Raw genomic sequence first — 7,050 nt, 5'->3', positions numbered from 1 at the left:
TAATGCCTAAACTAATGATATATTACCCTTATAAGGATAACAACTGTGGTAAAACACCATTGTAAGACTACTCTTGCTTTTAAGTTACTTTTTTATCCTAACTTGCCCATTAGGGCTGACAGTATGCAATTGCCTATCAACTAAATTTGGTTCTATAGTAAGCTGCTGTTAACAAAACTTAATACCATAGCTCAGTAGATCAGGAACTACACGTTACTACACTCCAGTCTGAAATAACAACTACATGATTGTTCATCTGCTTCATTTTTGTACTCTATACAAAACCTTGTGTTCGTATTGTTGACAGATTCAACTGTTCTGAAGAATTGTTACTGCTGCGAGATAACACAATGATTGTAAAACTCCCATTTCTGTCTTGTAGCAATTGTTTTGAGCTCATAATTGATTAACAGTAGAATTTCTGTTTAAAAACAATATGTCAGAACTTAATATAATGGGTAGTTGTAATGGTAAAATTGTATACTTGTGTAATATTTATCACTTTAACTGATACCGCAGTACTAATACAAACGTGTTATAACCTGTTATTAATTGCTTTCCAAAACGTATCTTTTTTGGCTCGCGTTGATCATGCCTATTAAGAATTACAATGATGTAAGGGTGTATGAAATACTTTATTTGTTCAGATCTGGTTAATACTATAACAAAAACAACAACAATGAAAATACCCAGCTTATTTTTCTTCAACTTATTAAAGTTTATTTCTTATGTTAATCAATGTGTAGAACAAGCTAATCTTTATTAATAAGTTAGTGAAATGAAAATCACGAAAATGATCTTAGAAAATGGCACTCTTGGCACCCTTCGTTTTTTGTTATAATAAATAATTCATAAAAATGTTATTTATATGCAAAGGCAAATTTACTTATCATCAAAATTATGAAATTTGTTTCAAAAATACAAGCGTGAGGACAATTCTATCCTTTCGTTTGCCATACGTTACTGGATTAGATGTATTTCAGTAACTTGGCCAGATGAGTTAAGGCGTTCGACTCGTAATCTGAGGGTCGCAGGTTTGAATCCCCATCGCAACAAAAATGCTCACCCTTTCAGCCGTGGGGGCGTTATAACGTGACGGTCAGTCTCACTATTCGTTGGTAAAAGAGTAGCTCAAGAGTTGGCGGTGGGTGGTGATAACTTCCCTCTGGTCTTACACTGCTATATTAGGGACGGCCAGCTCGCAGACCTCGTGTAGCTTTGCGCGAAATTAAAAAACAAAACAAACAGTAACCTTGGACACCAGCAAACCAAAGAACAAGACCAGACTTTTCTATGACTAACTGTTGAATTGTTCTCTCCTTCATACATTACTTATATATACATATATTAGGTTACTTATGAAGCGTAAATAATAATGTAAACACCGCAGTAGTTTCATCTATTGTAATAACTTGGCCCGAACAATGAATAAAAGAAAAATATCTCCTTCATGGTGAAGAAACACGATTTTTACGTAAGCAACTTAAGAGGAAAGACATTTTCTTCCTAATCCGAAGTGTTGTTCAAAACTTAACAAGTTTGGAATGTAACAGCAATATGTAATACCTTTATCAATCATACAATTATAGAAACGTAACACTAAGAATGATCGGTTATTAGGGGTGATCTATGTATACACCTGAAAAACAGAAAATTACTCAAAAGGTTTCTGTGAGTAACGCCTTCCCCTTTCATACAGTATTTTATTTTAAACATATGAATACTTGTCAACCAGTGGCATTTAGTAACAAATAGTTTCAGCTACTAAATAAGTAATCATCGTTTATTGGTTTCCATTTATATTAATATTAATTCAAACTTTTGTGTAATGTTATTTATCTAATATGTCTAACCTGTTTGACTATTATTTATTATTTTATCCATTTGTCTCTCTTGGTTTACATGCAAGTCTTGCTATTTATAGCTTTGTCTGGATTTCTAGGAATATGTTATACAACATCGAAGGCTTTTATTTAAAGCACCTGTCTCTTACAAGTATTCGCAGGCCTAATATGCTACTGAACCCATGAGATATAAACAAAACCCTCCAGTTCTGTTTAATGTATTAAAAGCTTGATACTGTACAAATAAAATCTTAGTAGACATGATACATTACAATAGCACGAAATGTTGCTGATTGGTCCTACTTGTTTCATAAGAATAATACACATAATGAACACGGTAAATAGTATCTGATAAATCTTGTTTGCTCTATCCACAAGCTGCTCTAACAACACTTTGCTTTTAGGTTCGTCACTCACTATCTTTAAGTAAGCTCGTTTTAGTTTAATGACAACAATTAGTTCCAATTGAATATACTATTGTTTTGACCAAGTTTATCTCATCTAGTTCTGATGAAGAAGATAATGTTAAAAGGGTTTATATATATATATGTACTGTCTCGTTCTTCGTCCGTGAGTCATACGGGTTTGAAGGTGTATCAGTTCTCATTAGTAACTCTTGGCTTCCTGCGAATCAAAGCCAGGAACGTTAATAATTCTCATTTAAATCGTTTGATTCATTTCACTCTACGATGTTTCCAGTTTTATTTTCTTGCTATAGGATGATCAATAATGAAAGAATTACAGCGGAAAAAACCTTTCACTTTGTACTGTATCTATAAAGAATATGAACTTTACATCATAATAAAAGTATTTGTTCTTAGTAGAAATGAACTAAAGAACCAGATGGAAATAGAAACAAAATAACCGTTGTATTTGCGTTTCAAATGTACTTTAAGCACTTTTGTTTGTCAATAAAGCACGCTTTTCACTGAAAACTGGCTTTTAATCACATTTTCTTGACACTTATACTCAACACTATAATCTAATAAATGTTTTTACAAAGTAAAACTGAGGGTGATGAAGTATCTTACTTTGAGCGTGATGTTTAAATTGTATTACAAGGGAAAAAAAATGTTCCATCTTCTTTTGATTCTTCCCAAGTAACATACAATCTCATTTTATTTAAACTCGTTTTTCTATTCATTCCTAAAAATACACACAGGCGTATCCGTAATTAGTAGCGCCTGTTGATGAAGATACGTATTCGAAAATATATTATTGTCAGAATTTTTGTTGCTCAATAATTAATAGGTTTTTTGATAAAAAAAATAGAAGCATAAATCACTTCTGTATAAAAACGTTAATGGTAACACATTTGATAATGATATAAACATACATGTTTTAGTATTTTGTGAATAACGTGGATTTTTTTTAAATTCAAGATTGTGTTTATTTAAATAGTCTCCTTTAATAAATATTAATATAATGTTCTCTTTTATATGCAGAATTCTTGAAAGAGACTATGAAACGTAATTTCACTTAATATTCCGTAAAAGTAGCATTGGGGCAATATATCTTTATTAATTGCTATTTATGCCTGTTGTCATCGTTGAAGAGGTTATAATAATTTCAAAGACAAGTAACATAGTTATGCAAAATACATGACGCTTCAGGTTGTTACAAGCATTGTACAAATTTGTACGTATTGAAAATTGTAAAGATTCGCAAACTTTCGACAATGTTTTTATTATCATTAAAACATATCTCATCAATGTCTTTGTGAGACCCTGTTTTTCTGTTACAAAAAAACGACTTCCTATCAAGGAGACTTTTGACTATATTTGATACTTTAACGAATAAAAGGAAAGTTTGGTAACAAAAGTCAACAAAATCTGTGTATATTTTTTACGTTCTCTTTTCACGATGATACATCTTCGTGGAATCTACTAACGTCTTTCACCAATTATGGGCGGCGGGTGTTCCAATGGCGATCGGAAGGTCCAAGGTTTGACATTCCTATGCTGGTGAACACGTCTGTAGTTTAAGCTGTGAGCATGTTTTAAAAGTGAAAGTAGTTAAATGAATCCACTTAAGAACAGCAACTACTGCTGTCTGGTTTATCCTTTTCTGGTCCAAAATGGCCAGGTGGTTAAGGCACTCAACTCGTAATCTGAGGGTTGCGGGTTCGAATCCCCGTCGCACCAAACATACTTGCCCTTTCAGCCGTGGGGTCATTATAATGTGATGGTTAGTCCCCCTATTCGTTGCTAAAAGAGTAGCCCAAGAGTTTGGTGGTTGGTGGTAATGACTAGCTGCCTTCCCTCTGGTCTTATACTGTTAATTTAGGGAGGGCTAGCGCAGATAGCCCTCGTGTAGCTTTGCGCGAAATTCAAAACAAACTAAAACCAAATCTTCTTGAAAATTACATCTATGGTTGTGGATGCTCTCTATAAGTAACAGTCTAGTCCCTCTATTCGGCAAGCCAGAGTGTCCTGAAGTTGTTTATGATTAACAAACTTTTCTCTGTTTTATCTGTTCAAAAATATGAACGACTAACGCAGATGGATAGCTCTATATTAACTTTCAACGAATTTCCATAAACGAAAAAGCTATTCGCTATAGTCCGTTTTCAAGTTAAATTCATTCTATTTTAATTACTTCTCTTTTTGTAGGCCTGGCATGGCCAGGTGATTAAAGCACTCAACACTAATCTAAGGGTCGTGGCTGAAAGGTCGAGCATTATAATGGCACGACCAATCCTACTATTCGCTGGTAAAAGAGTAGCCCAAGAGGTGGCGGAGGGTGGTGATGACTAGTCTTACACTTCTAAATTAGGGACGGCTAGCGCAGATAGCCCTCGTGTAGCTTTATGTGAAAATCAAAAACGAAAACAAACAAACAACTTTTCTTGTGAAGAACTGAAAATTAAAGGCAACTCTGTCTGAACCTGGGGATCATGGACCTGGCCGTTTAATCATTGTATCGCATAAGACTCATTCACACGTTTAATATATACCATTATTTATTTATAAGAAAACTAATTTATAAATAAAATGTAGAGTCATGCACTTCCATGAACAAAATTTCATATTTCATTACTAAGTTAATCTTTTTTTTATTGGCTGCAAGGTGACAATTTTTTGCAATTTTTTATTACTAAAATAAATCACAATATCGATGTTTTATTTACTTGTAATATCAGGATGTTCATAGATAATTGGATAACCTCACTGAAGCTTTCAAGTAATCTACAACAAAGTCAGGAGGAATCAAGTGAATGTAACACTGTGAATTTCTCTCTTTACTTTTGATTGGAAACTAGTTGTGTTATACACGTTGTTTTTAGATTCTGATGTAAAACCATGTGGATGGCATCATTCGTGACTGAAATCAGGAACGGGAATTGGTTATATTTCTAGTGTCAAATTAACGCTATGGTTGGCGCTACAGTGAAGTATAAAAACTCAGTCGACACCAATGCTGTTATCAGTGGACCTTAGTCAAGTTATTAGATTAAATTCATTTTTTGCATCGCAAAGTACAATAAATTTTAATTCAAGTGCAAAATGCTGAAAAACATCGTCTGCAGCCACTGCATTTAATTTACCTGCGAGTCCAGCATTTAATCCACTGTATTTTAAAATAAATCTTAAATGGCTCTTTTTTACAATATATCTAAAGTAAGATATGTTGAATATTAATAATGATCTTTGTGTAGTGTATCACTGCTTTCTTTGTTCGTCATATCATAAATATAATACTTATTTAGAGCTCAGAAATAAATAAAACCTCCTTTTGTTTTAAAGATTCTAATTTAAAATAGTGTATTTTAGTACTAGGTGAATAGATGGCGCTCAAATACTTTAGTTTTAATTTTCCGAAATGAGTATTTAGCAAAAAGATTAACTCATTATTATAAAAAGGTAATTCTTTTCATATGAAACTAATATCTAAATAATCCATAAATATGCATACCAGGCACCCCAGCTCACAAAGGAATTAGAATCAAGAAATGTGGTATCTAATTTAATTTGAGTTGCGCTTAGAAGCTGGTGGTGGCGTCTGGGAGCTCATTGAAGGAATGTGTAACTGAATGTCTTTTTATTATTCTCTGCGGTATGTTTGTACTATAACAAAGAACTACTGCACTGTTTCATCTATATATGTTCTTTGCTGTAAATGAGAGGTTAAAGAAAAGGAGGAGTAACTGTAATAAAGGCTAAGAGTTTCACTCGTGACTTGAAGTTACAATTTACTTAGTCACTAAGTTGCAGTCTCTAATCTTTATAACTGTAAGACTTTTAAAATTGTTAGAATATGGTTAACAGAAATAGCCTCACAAGCTGCTAACAATTCTTTTTTTCTTTTACAAGGGATTTTCAGCTTTATATGTTTAAAACTAATTCAACAAAATACAGTTTAACTTTTTAATCCTAAGTGGCAAGGATTTTAAATAATATGTCGTAAGTTAAAGAAAATCCTTTTAAAACTAGAAATATATTGGGTATTGGAAAATGTTCTATCCAAGCTTAAAACGTCATAAACTGAGTGACGTTTTGTTAAGCATAACATGGAAAGAATGTGTGTCAAAAGCTAGAATACACCAGGTGAAAATGTTGATAACTATGTTTATAGTGATAATTAGATAAAAGAAAAATAGCTTTTGAAGTACTAAACGTTTAATAGTGTGATATATATGCAACATAAAGCAATAAAACATTTTAAAATTCTGTCTCAGAAAATCTTTCCTTACTCAGAAGACTCTGTCATCAGTAAATCTAACAGTTAGAACACTCTGTAGTCAATAATTCTAATAGTCAAAACACTTTGTTGTCAGTATATATAATAGTTATAACAACCTGTACTCAATAATTTTAACAGTTAAAACACTGTTGTCAGTAAATGTAACAGTTAGAAGACTCTTTAGTAAATAAATCTAGCAGTTACAATACTCTCTAGTCAGTATATCAAATAGTCAGAACACTATGCCGTTAGTAAATCCAACATTTAGAACAGTATGTTGTCAGTAAATCTAATAGTCAGAACACTATGCCGTTAGTAAATCCAACATTTAGAACAGTATGTTGTCAGTAAATCTAATAGTCAGAACACTGTAATCAATAAATTAAACAGTCAAAACACTATCATCGCCCCCCCCGCTAGTATAGCGGTATGTCTCGGGATTTACAACGCTAAAATCAGGGGTTCGATTCCCCTCGGTGGGCTGAGCAGATAGCCCGATGTGGCTTTGCTATATGAAGGACAC

The sequence above is a fragment of the Tachypleus tridentatus genome, chromosome 9, assembly GCF_004210375.1.
Source record: "Tachypleus tridentatus isolate NWPU-2018 chromosome 9, ASM421037v1, whole genome shotgun sequence".
Lineage (NCBI taxonomy): Eukaryota > Metazoa > Arthropoda > Merostomata > Xiphosura > Limulidae > Tachypleus > Tachypleus tridentatus.
The sequence above is the reverse complement of the archived record's forward strand: the minus strand, read 5'-3'. Positions refer to the sequence as shown.